The sequence below is a fragment of the Heptranchias perlo genome, chromosome 1, assembly GCF_035084215.1.
Source record: "Heptranchias perlo isolate sHepPer1 chromosome 1, sHepPer1.hap1, whole genome shotgun sequence".
Lineage (NCBI taxonomy): Eukaryota > Metazoa > Chordata > Chondrichthyes > Hexanchiformes > Hexanchidae > Heptranchias > Heptranchias perlo.
The window spans coordinates 139500916-139520386 of record NC_090325.1 but is presented as its reverse complement, the minus strand read 5'-3'; the positions used below and the strand labels follow the sequence as shown (position 1 = coordinate 139520386).

Genomic DNA, 19471 nt, shown 5'->3' with positions numbered 1-19471 from the left:
CCAGTGATGGCAGTTTTGATAGAAGGTTGAAACTGCTGCCATTCAGGCTCCGGCTTCCACCGTCTCCTCCAACCTGGAAAGGCTGTCAAGCAGCATGACACCAACTGAATAGGCGTAACCAAAACCACTTCCATTTGAATCAAATCTTGAATGAATGAACTTGTATTTATATAGCGCCTTTCACAACCTCAGGATGTGCCAAAGCGCTTTACAGCCAATGAAGTACTTTTGAAGTGCAGTCACTGTTGTAATGTAGGAATCACAGCAGCCAATTTGCACACAGCAAGCTCACCATAAGCAGCAATGTGAAAATGACCAGATAATCTGTTTTAGTGATGTTCTACTTTCTAAGAGGCTCCTCAAGTCCAGAAAAAGACTTCCAACAACTTCTCCTGCAAAAAATAAAACACTCCAGAGAAACCAATAATTCCTAGCAGAGCAGATCCAATGATCCAGCGACTCACCTATGAGTGTCCTTTTAAAATGCGCTTCAGACATACTCTCAACTTCCTGCAATGCACAGTTTTCTATGGTGGCTGCTGCCCTCAGCGTTAGTCCCACTGAATTGTCTGAAAATTGCAATGAAGTCCTATCTGCATGATATGATCCCTATTTAAATAATGCTGCGCCAGATACATTGGGCACCCAGGTCCTAACCTGAGTCACGATGATGGTGACCACTGCGCATTCGCACACAGTTGCTGTGTCACCATTTTAACCCAATGCTGCCTCATTTGTACCTATCGGAGTGGGTGAAAATTGGCTGGAATGTGCGCTATTTTATGGAGTGACTGTTAATTTAGGGGATATCAGTCTCCAGCCGTGAATTTTCTTGTACTTTCTGACGCTGTGCTGCCGTAACTTCATCAGAAGTGCAACGGAAATTCCATTTACGAGCGGGAACAAGATTTCTGCTACACCTCTGACACTGTTACACTGGCCCAGAGGCAGAAATTCTGTTATTTTATGCAGTTTCAGTAAATGTAATTTTGTGGGATATCAGTCTCTGTTATTTCATGGAGTAGCAGTTTATGTTAATTTACAAGGTAGCAGTGAATTATATTTTATGTGTCAGTGTGTGTGTTATTTTATGGGATATCAGTGTTATTTTATTGGATATCAGTGTCTATGATTTTATGGTGTCAAAAGTGTTTTATTTTATGGGTCACAGTGTGAGTTATTTTATGGGGTTTCAGTATATATCATTTTGTGGAACTCAGTGTGTGTTCATTTATTGATATCAGTGCGTGCTATCGTATAGGATATCGGTGATTATTATTTTATGGGCCATCAGTGTGTTAACTTTTATGGGGTTTCAGTGCATGTTATTTTCTGGAGTATTTGGGTTTTCATCTTAAAAGTGAAATGGACAGGTGCTCTCACCATCCTTCTAATGGCCCCCATCAAGATGGCAGCATGTGCAGTGCCAGTGTAAACAGGGCGGTAAGTGACCCAACACGATTTTCAAGCCGCTATCGTCCCATTCACACTGGGTGACCACAAGTTAAAATTGGCGCCAGTGTGTGTTATTTTATCGGTCTCAGTGTGTGTTATTTTATGCCTGTCAATGAATGTCTTTTTATGGGGTATAAGTGTGTGTTATTTTATGGGGTATCAATGTATATTGTTATAAATTCTGAATCTATCTTAGATAGTCTTTCGAGTTCAGTGCCGCTGGTCATTCCCATAAGAAGTCATTATACCTTACATTCTGGAGTGTGCCCATGCTGCCCAATATCTAATCAAATGATTGAGTAACCCAGTGGCATAACAATAATGGCAGAGACCTGGCGTAACTGGATTCACTTAACTTCAAACTTCACTTCACAAATCCCTACTAGTGAATAAGAAAAATAATAACCTTGACCTGGGTTAGCAGGTTGACTAATACAGTCCCCACCGCTTATAATGGGCACATTGGTATTAACACGATTTGCCCACAATAGGCAGTAGACAGTAAAACAAGTAGCAGGAAGGCAGGAGGCAGCCATGTGAAATTGCTGGACTGTTGCACTGACCTTTTATCCAACCGAGCAGGAGAGTACCAAAGTAGCACAACAAGAAAGGAAAGCAAGATAAAAATAACAACAAACACTCAAGCAACTGCCGGAAGAGGCGAAATGGGTGAGGGACGAAAACCTGCAGTTATTGAAGCAGGAAAATCTGTTAAAAGAAGGATTCATAGAGTCATAAAGTCATAGAGTTATACAGCACGGATAGAGGCCCTTCGGCCCATCGTGTCCGCGCCGGCCATCAAGCCCAGTCTAATCTAATCCCATATTCCAGCATTTGGTCCGTAGCCTTGTATGCTATGGCATTTCAAGTGCTCATCCAAATGCTTCTTGAATGTTGTGAGTGTTCCTGCCTCCACAACCCTTTCAGGCAGTGAGTTCCAGACTCCAACCACCCTCTGGGTGAAAAAGTTCTTTCTCAAATCCCCTCTAAACCTCCCGCCTTTTACCTTGAATCTATGTCCCCTTGTTATAGAACCCTCAACGAAGGGAAAAAGCTCCTTAGTATCCATCCTATCTGTGCCCCTCATAATTTTGTACACCTCAATCATGTCCCCCCTCAGCCTCCTCTGCTCCAAGGAAAACAAACCCAATCTTCCCAGTCTCTCTTCATAGCTGAAGCGCTCCAGCCCTGGTAACATCCTGGTGAATCTCCTCTGCACCCTCTCCAAAGCGATCACATCCTTCCTGTAGTGTGGCGACCAGAACTGCACACAGTACTCCAGCTGTGGCCTAACCAGTGTTTTATACAGCTCCATCATAACCTCCTTGCTCTTATATTCTATGCCTCGGCTAATAAAGGCAAGTATCCCATATGCCTTCTTTACCACCTTATCTACCTGTTCCGCCGCCTTCAGGGATCTGTGAACTTGCACACCAAGATCCCTCTGACCCTCTGTCTTGCCTAGGGTCCTCCCATTCATTGTGTATTCCCTTGCCTTGTTAGTCCCTCCAAAGTGCATCACCTCGCACTTTTCCGGGTTAAATTCCATTTGCCACTGTTCCGCCCATCTGACCAACCCATCTATATCGTCCTGCAGACTGAGGCTATCCTCCTTGCTATTTACCACCCTACCAATTTTTGTATCATCAGCGAACTTACTGATCATACCTTTTACATTCATATCCAAGTCATTAATGTAGACCACAAACAGCAAGGGACCCAGCACCGATCCCTGTGGTACCCCACTGGCCACAGGCTTCCAGTCACAAAAACAACCTTCGACCATCACCCTCTGCCTTCTGCCACTAAGCCAGTTTTGTATCCAAAGTGCCAAGGCACCCTGGATTCCATGGGCTCGTACCTTCTCGACCAGTCTCCTGTGGGGGACTTTATCGAAGGCCTTACTGAAATCCATGTATACCACACCCACTGCGTTACCCTCATCCACACGCCTAGTCACCCCCTCAAAAAATTCAATCAAATTAGTCAGACATGATCTTCCCTTGACAAAGCCATGTTGACTATCCCTGATTAATCCTTGCTTCTCCAAGTGGAGACTAATTTTGTCCTTCAGAATTTTTTCCAATAATTTTCCTACCACTGATGTTAGGCTCACTGGCCTGTAGTTCCCCGGTTTTTCCCTGCTCCCCTTCTTGAATAATGGTACTACATTAGCGGTTCTCCAGTCCTCTGGCACATCCCCTGTGGCCAGAGAGGTTCTGAATATATTTGTTAGAGCCCCCGCAATCTCCTCCTTTGCCTCACACAGTAGCCTGGGATACATTTCGTCCGGGCCTGGGGATTCCTTGACCAAGTACGCCCAAAATATCTGGAATGCTTAATACAATATAAACAGTGCTTTTGTAATTAGCTCCTATGGTAATGGCAAATGGTTAATGCTATTTGCCCAATATAGGTGGCTGCCCATGATATGCATGGACGGTATAACTGGTGGGAACTGTATTTACTTTTGGTCAGTCAAACATTGAAACAAACCAAAGGTGACACAGGCTTGGCTGGGACCAGTCTTAAAATAAATTATCTAGGCCTTTCTTTCCTTTCTTTCAGCAGATTATCCCAACCAACTGACAATGAAGATGTATTTTTTCCTCTCCTATGTTGTTGCTCCTGACCACAGGAGCTGAGTGGACAATCTCTCTGAATTCTTCCCCATTCAGTGATTTGCTAGTGGGCTTGTCAATAAAATTGACTCTTTCTCCCAGAAACTCAGCAGAAACCCTGTACTGTGCTCAAATGAATAGATCATTCCAACAATGATAGGTGTGGATGTTTGTAAGAAGTCGAAGACGAGAGAACAAATTAACTATTGGGCCAGAATTTGCTGTCAAAATAACAACAAAAACCTGCATTTATATAGCGCCTTTAACGAAGTAAAATGTCTCAAGGCACTTCACAGGATTAATTTTCAAACAAAATTTGACACTGAGCCACATAAGGAGATATTAGGACAGGTGACCAAAAGCTTGGTCAAAGAGGTAGTGATAGGGAGGGGCGAAGCCATGGAGGGATTTGAAAACAAGGATGAGAATTTTAAAATCGAGGCGGTCCCGGACAGGGAGCCAATGTAGGTCAGCGAGTACAGGGGTGATGGGTGAACGGGACTTGGTGCGAGTTAGGATACAGGCAGCAGAGTTTTGGATGAGCTCAAGTTTATGGAGGGTGGAAGATGGGAGGCCGGCCAGGAGACCATTGGAATAGCCAAGTCTGGAGGTAACAATGGCATGGATGAGGGTTTCAGTAGCGAATGAGCTGAGGTAGGGGTGGAGGCTGGCTATGTTACGAGGTGGAAGAAGGCGGTTTTGGTGATGGAGCGGATGTGTGGTCGGAAACTCATCTTGTGGTCAAATAGGACACCAAGGTTATGAACAGTCTGGTTCAGCCTCAGACAGTGGCCGGAGAGAGGGATGGAATTGGTGGCTAGGGAACACAGTTTATGGCGGGGACCGAAGACAATTGCTTCAGTCTTCCCAATATTTAGTTGGAGGAAATTTTTGCTCATCCAGTACTAGATGTCAGACAAGCAGTGTGACAAATCAGAGACTGTGGAGGGGCCATGAGAGGTGGTGGTGAGGTAGAACTGGGTGTCGTCAGCGTACATGTGGAACCTAATGTTGTATTTTCGGGTGTTGTCGCCGAGTGGCAGCAAGTAGATGAGAAATAGGAGGGGTCCAAGGATAGATCCTTGGGGGACTCCAGAGGTAATGGTGCGGGAGCAGGAAGAGAAGCCATTGCAGGAGATTCTCTGGCTATGATTGGATAGATTAAGAATGGAACCAGGCGAGCACAGTCCCACCCAGATGGAAGAAGGAGGAGAGGCATTAGAGGAAGATGGTGTGGTCAACAGTGTCAAAGGCTGCAGACAGGTTGAGAAGGATGAGGATGTAGGGATAGTTTACCATGGCTAATAGCGCTCGCTGTTATTTATGGGTAAATGGTACACCAACTTCAGGCGAGGAGCAGATGAGCAGTTAAATGTGAATATCCAAAAGTTGCTGCCCAAGTTGTGCCGCTCCGCCATTAGCTTTGCAAAAATGGAATCTTCCCCCCCCCCCCACCTAGCCTCCCCGTTTTGTTTAGGAACTTGCTGCATTTGCCTATTATTTGCCCATTAAACTCACCACATAAAGTTAAGTCATGTCATTACAAGCATATGTACCCTTTTAAGGACGTGATAAGTGTTAACGACTGCCAATCAACCTCGCTGGCACCGAGAATTAACTGTTACAAGTATGGAGTGTCATTCCTTTAGGTTTTGAATTTGTCAGGGAGATTTAAAAAATGTTAAATTTTAAATTATTTTTTTTTCTTTTTCTTTCTATCTTTTTTCTCTCTCTTAATCCAATCTTTCTTTCCCTCTTTTTATTTCTCTTTCTGTACCTGACTTGACATTGAATTCACCTCCTTTAATTCGCCCTCCTTCACAACTCCTTCCTGTGTTTATTTCCCAATTCTTAAATCTCATTGGTTAAGGAGATACCCTGTTCACCCACGTTCCAGATGGCCTGCTTCCCTCACTGCCCCGTTATCAGCTCACACTTCCAGCCACTTTGTGTGCATAAACTTATTGAGCTGAAGAGTGCGGGGGCAAATCTAACTAAAGGCAGATGCCATTAGATGCCCTACTACAGCAAATGCTGACCCAATATCTCTGGTCGGTGTGGAAACACATCTTCAGTGCCTGGCTTCTTAACATTTAAACTCCTCTTTGTCAGCGGCTAGAAGGAGAATTGCAAACCTGTGTGAACCAACTCTATTTTAAAACTCAAATAACTCCTGTCCAAATCCTTTCTGTGGAAAGATGCTCAAAAAAATCCTGAAATGTGACAGTTATTTTATGGCGTATCAACGTACGTTACAACAATGTTCCAAATAAAAACTAATGTTCTGTGAATTTACCCAAGGATTTTTGGGATTCAGTTTTTCTCCTGGGTTTTGACACTAAAAATAGAAACTGAAAATCACTTGAAAAAATGAGTTTTTAAAATCAGTAATAAAAGTGAATTTAATGATCCATAATTGTTTATTACCAGAAATGTTACATTTTGTTTCCCATTGCTATTTCTAATTATTTGTTACTGGGATTATTGCAACTTGTGAAAATTAATAAACATTATCTGGGATTTTCTGTTCCCCTCGTAAATTGATGCAGGGGGTTTGTGTCAGTCTAAATGCACCTCTGATGACCCTGGCAAAGGTTCTGGGGTTAGGCACATTTGAATAATTTTGGTGGGCTCCTGGCAGGATTCGAGGGAGCCTGCCTCAGGAATGGAGGACAATCACGCTTGCTTTCAATGGTCTGCAGAAAAGTGGCCACTGAAACAACAGAAGAATCTTTATTTTGGTGTCAAGCTTCTTGAGTGTTGTTAGAGCTGCACTCATCCAGGCAAGTGGAGAGTATTCAATCACACTCCTGACTTGTGCCTTGTAGATGGTGGAAAGGCTTTGGGGAGTCAGGAGGTGAGGCACTCGCCGCAGAATACCCAGCCTCTGACCTGCTCTTGTAGCCACAGTATTTATGTGGCTGGTCCAGTTAAGTTTCTGGTCAATGGTGACCCCCAGGATGTTGATGATGGGGGATTCGGCAATGGGAATGCCGTTGAATGTCAAGGGGAGGTGGTTGGACTCTCTCTTGTTGGAAATGGTCATTGCCTGGCACTTGTCTGGCTTGAATGGTGACACACTTGGTCAAATGCTGCCTTGATGTCAAGGGCAGTCACTCTCACCTCACCTCTGGAATTCAGCTCTTTTGTCCATGTTTGGACCAAGGCTGTAATGAGATCTGGAGCCGAGTGGTCCTGGCAGAACCCAAACTGAGCATTGGTGAACAGGTTATTGGTGAGTAAGTGCCGCTTGATAACACTGTCGACGACATCTTCCATCACTTTGCTGATGATTGAGAGTAGACTGATGGGGCGGTAATTGGCCGGATTGGATTTGTCCTGGTTTTCGTGGACAGGATATACCTGGGCAATTTTCCACATTGTTGGGTAGATGCCAGTGTTGTATCTGTACTGGAACAGCTTGGCTAGAGGCGTGGCTAGTTCTGGAACACAAGTCTTCGGTACTACAGCTGGGATGTTGTCAGGGCCCATAGTCTTTGTTGTGTCCCGTGCACTCAGCCGTTTCTTGATATCACGTAGAGTGAATTGAATTGGCTGAAGACTGACTTCTGTGATGGTGGGGATATCGGGAGGAGGCTGAGATGGATCATCCACTTGGCACTTCTGGCTGAAGATGGTTGCAAACGCTTCAGCCTTGTCTTTTGCACTCACGTGCTGGGCTCTGCCATCATTGAGGATGGGGATGTTCACAGATCCTCCTCCTCCTGTTAGTTGTTTAATTGTCCACCACCATTCACGACTGGATGTGGCAGGACTGCAGAGCTTTGATCTGACCATTGGTTGTGGAATCGCTTAGCCCTGTCTATAGCATTTTGCTTCTACTCTTTAGCATGCATGTAGTCCTGAGTTGTAGCTTCACCAGGTTGGCACCTCATTTTTAGGTACGCTGGGTGCTGCTCCTGGCATGCTGTTCTACACTCCTCATTGAACCAGGATTGATCCTCTGCCATGTTGGTAATGGTAGAGTGAGGAATATGCTGGGCCATGAGGATAAAATACTTTACTTTTGCAAATTCCCAAATTTTTTTTTGAGTCTTTAGTTTATACAATTCAGGTGAAATTCTTGTATTTTGAAAGTGTGTAGATATATAAAATCATAAAGATTTTCATGTAATCAAAAACTGAAATTGATGGAAATCTAGGGATATAAATAAAATTAAACTTTCTGGAACTGTTAAAAATAACTGCAAATACAGAACCTTTTAATTGAGCATTTTGGCTTAATGTTTTTTAAAAAAATGTCAGGAATGAAGAATCTTAAAATTAGTTATGAATATATTTTATAAATCCACTGCTTTCAGAACTTGAAGGCTGTTATGTTTAGACCCACTCACCTCTATGGTGTGCTGCACCATGTACATTATCTGCAGGAGACAAGAACTGTCCTAAATTTGTAAAGCTACTAACTGCACATGGGGACAATGTTAAATCAGAGATTAGCTCCCAGTATACGGTATATAACTGCCAACAAATGCTCATGTTTTTGTATTCAGTCTGTAACAGTAACATGCAGCGTGGTCACAAGTCTTGTAGTTTAGTAGATGCGTTAAGTTTGTAACATTTGCTTGTATCCGTTATTTGATGACATTCTCTTGTGTCCAATATCTGGCTGCAAATTTTGATTTATGATTGTAACAAAAGGAATATTTGATTTCAATCTGTTTCCCCATAAAGTTGATTTTAAAGTAATTTGTGAACTATTTTCCAGTTGCTCTTATTTATGTGGTTTGTTAACTGTGCCTTCTGCAGCTGTGCCTCTCCCCCTCCCCTCACCCCAGTGTGCACTTATGCCCACTTCCTGTGTCACTAAATGAAACACCCAGTGTTCACAGTGAAATCAAAATGCAGAAAAAAAATGTACAGTGAGAACAGAAAGATGAAAACTGGTGTGATTATACATAAACACTGAACAAACATAAATGAGGGGAAATTCGATTGTTCAGCACTGAATAGCGTTGCTTAAATGCAGGTGAAGATACCCTGTGAGCAGCTGTTCAGTCAGCACTGGTTGTTGCAGTTGTGCTGGGGAAGCTGGAGCACATATAGGTGGTGAAGGCGGCAGTGTGAATGTTGGGCCAGAACTAAAACATGCCGCTAACCATGCAAGCTTTATGGTCGTTGAAACTGTTGAGTACGGCCATCATAATGGTCCATGGCCAATCCACGTGGCTCGTGTAGTGACTTCAATGTAGGTAGTGTTTGTATTTCACTCTTCGCATTCAGCAGCACTTCACACATTATCCTGTTCCAGTACCTTCCTCATCAAATCATTGAAAGTGCTTTCTGTCTGTTGCAACAATATTCCATAATACTGCATTATCTATTACTGTATTATCTATTGCTGCATTGAGAGAGCGATTTTGCTTCCTTCATTGTCGCCTAACAGTGAAGTGAGAGTAATGGTATGTGATCACACCTCCAAAAGAAAAGGTGAATAACCACAAACAGATGTAGAGAAAACATATTATCCAAGCTGGTAAAAAAAAGTTGCTAACGGTTAAGGTTTAAGACATTAACTCTGTTTCTTTCTCCACAGATGCTGCCTCACTTGCTAAGCTTTTCCAGCATTTTCTGTTTTTATTCCAAAAATATACTGACCGTTGTAACAATAAGCCAGTTTCAGGACATACACCAAAGTGATAATGGGAGGTACTACATTTGGCCTCAGCATTCTGAGCAAGGGAGAGGGGGATAAAATCGTCCCACTCCTACAAGGATTTGCAAGGACCCTTACGTGGAATACGCATAGTGTGGACTTTAGTTGAGGACAGGTTGGGCTCACAGTGGGTTAGCCCATCAACACTTATTGTTCAGCTTCACACATGACGAATAGCCACTTGGACTGGAAGGCTTCAAGTACCCGTGAAATTATACCCAATATTAATTACTGCAATTTGGATGCTTTTTGCTATTGTTGGTATTATACTGGGGGTGGGATTGGACACAATCACGCTCATTTTTCAGGTGCAGGATCAGGGCAAAAAGCATCAATTTCACAGGGCTACGTCGTGCACAGGATCAGCGCCTGAAGTAAGTCCGATGTCATATTGACTCAGGCAATATATAGGCGTCCTTAGCAGCCGCCTGAAACAGGCGTTAGGCCCCTTGCATACGCTACTAAGGGGCCGAACGCCTGTTTCATGACCCCGAACATGCGTTGGGCTATCTCGTTCTTCTGTGGCCTAACCAGTGGGCCCTTAAAGGATCGCTGGAGGCCACCAACAAAACTAAGCTTTTTCTTTTTAACGTACCTTAACGAACCCATCCCGTTCTCCTCCCCCACCTTTGAGGATCTACCCGAGGGCCGATGTTGGAGTCGCAGTTGGCCCAAATTGATGACCTCAAGATTGGCGAGCTGCATCTGGATACCTGATTGGCATCTGTAGCTTACCAGAATTATGTTAATGAGGCTCGAGGGCCACTTTCGGACAAGTCTTGGGCCTCTGGCTTCCGGTGTGCGCTTCGATTGGATCGACCATGTTGTGCCTGAAAACGGACCTAACCAAATATTCTCCCCCATTTTCTACTACTTTGGATCTGACCATTAGATTCAGTTTAACTTATTTTGTCTGACAGAAATTAAATGCTTTCAAAAACATCCGGGGTCTGATTGTGTTCTGGGTCGGCTATTTCACACCCTAGGTTTGTCAATCTTCTCAGCACAATGTGGTTTTCTTGCTTTCAGTTATGGAAAGTAATTCCCTTATGTAATGCAGAGAAATCAGCAGGTTTTTGTTACCAATGCTGCTGCTTTAACATCATAACCTAACGCAGATAAGGGACTATGTGTTCTATAAATGGCCTTACTCTGAATTAAGATTACTTCTGCTTCCTGTCTATTTCCCATATGACAGTAGTTCTCCCCAAACAGTTGCAATGATATAAACAGTATCAGTTGGTTAAATTCACATCAGAATCAGTTCAGCGTCTCTGCTAAAAGAAAAGAAAATAAACAAAACAAAAACAAAGAAGTTTACTAATTCTTTTTTTTATTGGAACTGCGAGTGCCAGGATTGTGACTTGGAAAATACAATACAGGGAATACTCACGGTAAGAATAACTGTGGCATGTTCTTCTTAAGCAGACAAAAAAAGTACAGAAAGAATTAGAATCCTCTAAACTCGAGAACGATTGATATTTTCATCACCTGTTTCTAAATGAATAGCATTTTAGTCGGGTGTAGGAAAAAGACTGTGCAGTTAAAAAGTAATGAAATAATTGACGAGCTAAAGGAAAAGTATAAGTTTAAATATCAATTAATCATGGCAAAATAACTGATGAGGAAGCTTTCTCCCAAAATGTTGTGACTAACTTGGTCTGAAAATGGACGTGTTACTAAGCATACCGTGTTTCACAATCTTAAAAGATAGCTTAAAAAAATAACAATTAGTTATCAATAACCTGGCAGGTGGATCTATGTAATAATCCAAAGTCTGCCACAATTATTTGCACAAGACCAATTTAACAGGTTTATAATTCAGCTTTTGAGATATAATCCATGTTGTGTCGTGGGCAATTTTACTGTAAAGGGGCTTATTACATTTTATCACTCCCTTCAAATACTTCTCAGCAGATTAATTTCAAGATTGATTTTAACAATTGACCATTTTATACTGGAATTATCTTTTTTTTTACAAACTAATCTTTCCTTACAATGGCAGCAAAAGCTCCGATTTTCAGAGCATTTCTAAAATACACTTTTTGATTGTTATTTATCAAGACAATATTTTTACAAGTTGCAAACATTTATTTTATGAGTCTCCAGAAACTACCTGCAATGAAACTGATCTAATTATCTTGTATGATAACTAGGATATGTTTTGACTATTGCGAAAATTCACTTTGTATATCAAATTTTCACAACCAATTTGGTGAAAAAATATTGGGCCGAGAATGGGGCAGCAGCGCAAAAGTCGATGAGACTTGTGTCTTCGGGTGGGCATTGAGATAGGCGTCAAATGCTCCCGCCTGGAAGCAGCAGAAGCCTCATATCAATATGCAAATAGGGCCCATCGCTGCTTACAGGGCACCCATGCCATTTTCATCTGCAGGAGCATTGCTGATGCCTTTCCTAGAACACACCCACAATCCATGGACATTGCAAGTCAAGAGGGTGCCATTCTGAGCGCAATTTAAAGGGATCATCATCTGATGCAAGGTAAATCACTGGAAAGTCTTTTGCTTACTGTAAGCTGGTGGGAGATAATTTTTTTTTTGATTTCTGCACTTGTTGCTATTTCTGGAATTGCCTCTTCTGTCCAGTGCACTAAGGGGCTTCTGCCAGCACTCAGGTTGGTATCATGGGTGTGGTGGTTGGGTTACCACTATGTCTGAAGGAGGAGGAGGTGGAATAGCAGCAGGAAGGGCCACACAGAGCTGCAGCTACAGCTGGAGGGAAACAAGGCAGAAGGAGGTGGGCTAGAAGGTCTCCCCACCCACTCTGAGTCTTCAGATCCCGAACCTCGTACCTGCAACTTTCGGAGCAGCAATGCGTAAGGAGGCCGTGCTTCTGCAGAGAGGTAGTAGAATCATAGAAATTTACCGCATAGAAGGAGGCCATTTGGCCCAATGTGTCTGTGCCAGCCGAGAAAGAGCTATCCAGCCTAATGAAACTTCCCAGCTCTTGGTCCGTAGCCCTGTAGGTTACGGCACTTCAAGTGCATACCCAAGTACTTGTTAAATGTGTTGAGTGTTTCTGCCTCTACCACCCTTTCAGGCAGTGAGTTCCAGACCCCCACCACCCTCTGGGTGAAAAAGTTTCTCCTCAGCTCCCCTCTAATCCTTTTACCAGTTATTTTAAATCAATGCCTCCTGGCTATTGACCTCTCTGCTAAGGGCAATAGGTCCTTCCTTTCCACTCTAGGCCCCTCATAATTTTGTACACCTCAATTAAATCTCCCCTCAGCCTCCTCTGTTTCAAAGAAAACAACCCTAGCCTATCCAATCTTTCCTCATAGCTAAAATTCTCCAGTCCTGGTAACATCCTTGTATATCTCCTCTGTACCCTCTCTAGTGCAATCACATCTTTCCTATAATGTGGTGACCAGAACTGTACACAATACTCTAGTTTTGGCCTAACTAATGTTTTATACAGTTCTAGCATAACCTCCCTGCTCTTATATTCTATGCCTCAGCTAATAAAGGAAAGTATCCCGTATGCCTTCTTAACCACCTTATCTAACTATCCTACTACCTTCAGGAATCTGTGGACATGCACTCAAAGGTCCTTCTGTTCCTCTACACTTCTCAGTATCCTCCCATTTATTGTGTATTCCCTTGCCTTGTTTACCCTCTCCAAATGCATTACCTCACACTTCTTCGGATTGAATTCCATTTGCCACTTTTCTGCCCACCTGACTAGTTCATTGATATCTTCCTGCAGTCTACGGCTTTCTTCCACACGGCCAATTTTTGTATCATCTTCAAGCTTCTTAATCATGCACCCTACGTTTAAGTCTAAATCCTTGATATATACCACAAAAAGCAAGGGACCTAGCACGGCGCCCTGAAGAAACCCATTAGAAACAGCCTTCCAGTCATAAAAGTACCCGTCGACCATTACCTTTTGCTTCCTGACACTGAGCCAATTCTGGATCCAACGGGCTTTTACTTTTCAGACCAGTCTGCCATGTGGGACCTTGTCAAAAGCCTTGCTAAAATCCATGTCAAACATACTACCCTCGTTGACCCTTCTTGTTACCTCCTCAAAAAATTAAATCAAGTTAGTCAGACATGAACTACCCTTAACAAATCCATGCTGACTGTCCTTTTTAAATGACGATTAATACAGAATTTTTTCCAATAATTTTGTCCACCACCGAGGTTAGGCTGACTGGCCTGTATTTACTCAGTCTATCCCTTTCTCGCTTTTTAAACAACAGTACAACGTTAGCAGTCCTCCAATCCTCCAGCACCACACCTGTAGCCAGCGAGGATTGGAAAATGATGGTCAGAGCCTCTGTTACTTTCTCCCTTGCTTCTCTCAACAGCCTGGGATACATTTCATCTGGGCCTGGCGATTTATCTACTTTCAAGGATGCCCTTAATATTTCCTCTCACTATGTTTATCCCATCCAATATTTCACAATCCTCCTCAACTACAATGCCTGCATCGTCCCTCTCTTTTGTGAAGACAGACGCAAAGTATTCATTAAGAACCATACCCACGTCTTCTGACTCCACACACAGGTTACCTTTTTAGTCTCTAATAGGCCTTATTCTTTCCTTAGTTATCCTCTTGCTCTTTACGTATTTATAAAACATCTTTGGGTTTTCCTTGATTTTACTTGTCAATTTTTTTTATGCCTTCTCTTTGCTTTCCCAATTTCCTTTTTAATTTCACCCCTGCACTTTCTATACTCCTCTAGGCTTTCTGCGGTATTGAGCTCTCGATATCTGACATAAGCTTCCCTTTTTTGTCTTATCCTACCCTGTATGCTTCTTGATATCCAGGGGGCTCTAGATTTGGGAGTCCCACCCTTTTTCTTTGTGGGAATATATTTGCTTTGAACCCTGTGTCCTCCTTGAATGCCTCCCACTGTACTAACACTGATTTACCTTCAAGTAGCTGTTTCCAGTCCACTTTTGCTAAATCACATCTCAGCTTAGTAAAATTGGCCTTTCCCCAATTGAGAACTTTTACTCCTGGTCTATCTTTGTCTTGTTCCATAACTATGCTAAATCTAACTGAATTACACCAAAATGCTCTCCCACTGATACCCCTTTCACCTGCCCAGCTTCATTCCCTAAAATTAAGTCCAGAACGGCCCCCTCTCTTGTTGGGCTTGCTATGTACTGGCTAAAAAAGTTCTCCTGAATGCATTTTTAAGAATTCTGCACCCTGTATACCTTTTATATAGATTCTATCCCAGTTAATATTAGGGTAGTTGAAATCCCCTACTATTACTGCCCTATTGTTTTTGCACTTCTCAGGAATTTGCCTACATATATGATTCCGTGAGTACGGCTATGTCCGGCTGTTGCTTGACTAGTCTGTGGGATAGCTCTCCCAATTTTGGCACAAGTCCCCAGATGTTAGCGAGGAGGACTTTGCAGGGTTGACTGGGCTTGGTTTGCCTTTGTCGTGTCTGGTGCCTAGTGGTCCAATGCCGGGTGGTCCTCTGGTTTTATTCTTATTGTGACTTTCTGTAGAGAGATTGTACAACTGAATGGCTTGCTAGGCCATTTCAGAGGGCGATTAAGAATCAACCACATTGCTGTGGGTCTGGAGTCACATATAGGCCAGACCGGGTAAGGACAGCAGCTTTCCTTCCCTAAAAGGACATTAGTGAACCAGATGGGTTTTTTACAACAATCCAGTAGTTTCATGGCCACCATTACTGATACTAGTTTTTTTTTATTCCAGATTTTTCCGGCACAAATAATTTTAAAGCTGAAGGGTGAGGGAAAAAAAAAATCTAACAGGGCACGCCACGAGATGCCCCGCTCCAGCAAATGCTAGGCCAATAACTTCAGTCGCTAACCCTTCTGCCAGTGGTGGAACACCCTGGCTTAGGATGCAAGTTCCCTTCGGTGGTCGAGCTGCGAGCAGTGTTTGGGGGGGGGTTCCCTGTCTGGGCAGGAGACGAGTCCCACTAAAGTTCACAGTCATGTAACATGACCGGGACAACATCTAGCAGCACTGAAGGACTCCCTGTCTGATCAGACTGCGAGTCCCCAAAACAGAATCGAAAAGTCACCCTTTCGAGAAGTAATTTTTCCTTTGATTGCGGTTAGCTTTAACATCTGCAAGCTCCATGGCCCCCTCCTGTCCCATTCATTGATAACAAACTGCAAACTTAGAAAGGAGTTAAATGCTCTTTTCTCATGGAAGATGCCTATGTTCCAATTTTCACACTTCTCAACAATCAGGTATAGTTCCACCCAGCCTATAGTTCCACTCATGCCTTTTTGGAGACTTCATCCCTGTTATCTGCTTCAAGGCTTCTTTAATTAAATTTGCAGTGTTTCAGTGTTGATTGGTTCTTTTCCTCCAACGTTGTTTGTGTGATGGACTTTCTAGGCATGGATATCAATGGTCCTTGTCTGATGGTTCAAAAGTTATTATTCATATGTTTTTAAGTTATCCGGTTTTCCAAATGGTAAGCACATAGTACAAGCATTTGTTCTACCATTTGCATTTACTCTTGCAGTTTGTAACTAGCTTAAAGTAATATGATTAAGCAAATATCAAAAGCAACTACAGTGCTTTAGATGATATCAAATATAATAATATGAAATATAAGATCCAATTATACATCACTACAGTTTCTATGCACTACAACAAGAGAAAGCTGCAGCAGGTGTGGGGAAAAGAGGGAAGTGAATGTGGATGTGAGGGCAGTGGCAAGTGCTGAGTGTGCAAGTGGCAGCAGAAGCAGGTAAAGGGAAGTGTGCCACTGTTTTTATATGAGACACATAGCAGGCGGAGGCGGAGGCAGGAAGGAAGGATCAGTAGTGCTGGGGCTGAAGTAAGGTGGTGCGAGGCTGTGCAGAGAGTTAAGAGGATGTGAAAAGGAGACCTATCTTAAGCCGCTCTGGTCAGGTCACTGAATTTCTTGCAGCACTGCCTGCCGTGTCCCGGGAGCGATGCTGGTGGCATTCACGAGTGGCCACCTCTCTCCATTGCTGCTGCGCAGTTTGACTGGGCACCCACCAGCCATCACATGGAAAAGAACTTTGTTCCTATTAGATCTACCAGTTCCTCCACAGCAACATCTTCAAACTTGGGAGCCCTGGCTGCTGTCATCATCTTCTCTGACAGTGGAGAAATTGTTCCAATGTCGAGCTATGAAAAAGTGCACCTCCCCTTCAAGAGGGCATGAATCTCGCTGAGAGTTCGCACATGGTATTAAAATGAGGCCCAACAATAATGAAATAAAGGGGACAATAGCAATATGGATACAGAATTGGCTAAATGACAGGAACAGAGTTTTTGTTTATTCGCTCATGGGATGTGGGCGTCGCTGGTGAGGCCAGCATTTATTGCCCATCCCTAATTGCCCTTGAGAAGGTGGTGGTGAGCCGCCTTCTTGAACCGCTGCAGTCCATGTGGTGAAGGTTCTCCCACAGTGCTGTTAGGAAGGGAGTTCTAGGATTTTGACCCAGCGATGATATTTCCAAGTCAGGATGGTGTGTGACTTGGAGGGGAACGTGCAGGTGATGTTCCCATGTGCCTGCTGCCCTAGTCCTTCTAGGTGGTAAAGGTCACGGGTTTGGGAGGTGCTGTCGAAGAAGCCTTGGTGAGTTGCTGCAGTGCATCCTGTGGATGGTACACACTGCAGCCACAGTGCGCCGGTGGTGAAGGGAGTGAATGTTTAGGGTGGTGGATGGGGTGCCAATCAAGTGGGCTGCTTTTTGCTGGATGGTGTCGAGCTTCTTGAGTGTTCTTGGAGCTGCACTCATCCAGGCAAGTGGAGAGTATTCCATCACACTCCTGACTTGTGCCTTGTAGATGGTGGAAAGGCTTTGGGGAGTCAGGAAGTGAGTCACTCGCCGCAGAATACCCAGCCTCTGACCTGCTCTTGTAGCCACAGTATTTATGTGGCTGGTCCAGTTAAGTTTCTGGTCAATGGTGACTCCCAGGATGTTGATGATGGGGGATTTGGCGATGGTAATGCCGTTGAATGTCAAGGGGAGGTGGTTAGACTCTCTCTTGTTGGAAATGGTCATTGCCTGGCACTTGTCTGGCACGAATGTTACTTGCCACTTATCAGCCCAAGCCTGGATATTGTCCAGGTCTTGCTGCATGCGGCTCGGACTGCTTCATTATCTGAAGGGTTGCGAATGGAACTGAACACTCTGCAATCATCAGTGATCATTCCCATTTCTGACCTTACGATGGAGGGAAGGTCATTGATGAAGCAGCTGAAGATGGTTGGGCCTAGGACACTGCCCTGAGGAATTCCTGCAGCTATGTCCTGGGGCTGAGATAATTGGCCTCCAACAACCACTACCATCTTCCTTTGTGCTAGGTATGACTCCAGCCACTGGAGAGTTTTCCCCCTGATTCCCATTGACTTCAATTTTACTAGGGCTCCTTGTGCCACATTCGGTCAAACGCTGTCTTGATGTTGAGGGCAGTCACTCTCACCTCACCTCTGGAATTCAGCTCTTTTGTCCATGTTTGGACCAAGGCTGTAATGAGATCTGGAGCTGAGTGGTCCTGGCGGAACCCAAACTGAGCATCGGTGAGCAGGTTATTGGTGAGTAAGTGCCGCTTGATAGCACTGTCGACGACACCCTCCATCACTTTGCTGATGATTGAGAGTAGACTGATGGGGCGGTAATTGGTCGGATTGGATTTGTCCTGCTTTTTGTGGACAGGACATACCTGGGCAATTTTCCACATTGTCGGGTAGATGCCAGTGTTGTAGCTGTACTGGAACAGTTTGGCTAGAGGTGCAGCTAGTTCTGGAGCACAAGTCTTCAGCACTGCAGCTGGGATGTTGTCGGGGCCCATAGCCTTTGCTGTATCCAATTCACTCAGCCGTTTCTTGATGTCACGTGGAGTGAATCGAATTGGCTGAAGACTGGCTTCTGTGATGGTGTGGATATCGGGAGGAAGCCGAGATGATCATCCACATCCACTTGTAGTAATGAGCGGTTGTTTTTCGGACTAGAGGGAGGTGTGCAGTGGTGTTCCCCAGGGGTCGGTGCTGGGAGCACTGCTTTTCTTGAAGTATATTGATGACTTGGACTTGGTTATACAGGGCACAATTTCAAAATTTTCAGACGACACAAAACTTGGAAGGGTAGTGAACAGTGAGGAGGATAGTGATAGACTTCAAGCGGATATAGTCAGGCTGGTGGCATGGGCGGACACGTGGCAGATGAAGTTTAATGCGGAAAAATCCGACCCAAAATTAGATTGGGCTATTTTTTAGGCATCCCTGGGGCCCACCTAAAACAGGCATTAGGCCCTTTATATATGTTAATGAAGGGCCTAACAATTGTTTCAGGCCCCCTCTGCTAAATTGGTCAGTGATGAGCTTGCTCAGGATTCTTCAGCAGCTGTTGCAGCCAAAGCAACAGACATCAACGAAAGCTAAGTTTAAAAAAAATTGATTTAAGGAGCGCTACCCTGGGCTCCACAGCCCTACTGAGGGTCGTTGCCGGCCCACGATCGGACCTGCTCCCAGTCTCTCAGTGCTGATGAGGCAGGTGGCCCAAAATTCGCTTTTCCACTCAGATGAGCTGCCTGTGGAGGCGCGACAGGCACCAGCAGCTCACCTCAATTATTTTAATGAGGCCCGAGGACCAATTCCTTGCAATCCTTGGGTCTCTGTCTTCCCTGCACCCATTTGGCACTTGAAAATTGGCCTAAGCCTTGCAAGCTCCGATCAATTCCATGGGCAATGGAAAAGAAAATGCCC

General features: G+C 44.0%; 1 protein-coding gene across 4 annotated transcripts in view; it reads left to right on the top strand.

Annotated features, from left to right (window-relative positions):
• Positions 1-11037: 11037 nt before the first annotated feature.
• The window catches only part of LOC137326548 (toll-like receptor 2), a 52991-nt gene continuing 44557 nt past the window's right edge, over positions 11038-19471 (top strand). For all 4 annotated transcript variants that reach the window (XR_010964221.1, XR_010964220.1, XR_010964219.1 and 1 more), the window contains exon 1: positions 11038-11147. The gene's annotated coding sequence lies outside the window, so the exon portion shown is untranslated. The remainder of the gene's footprint in view (positions 11148-19471) is intronic.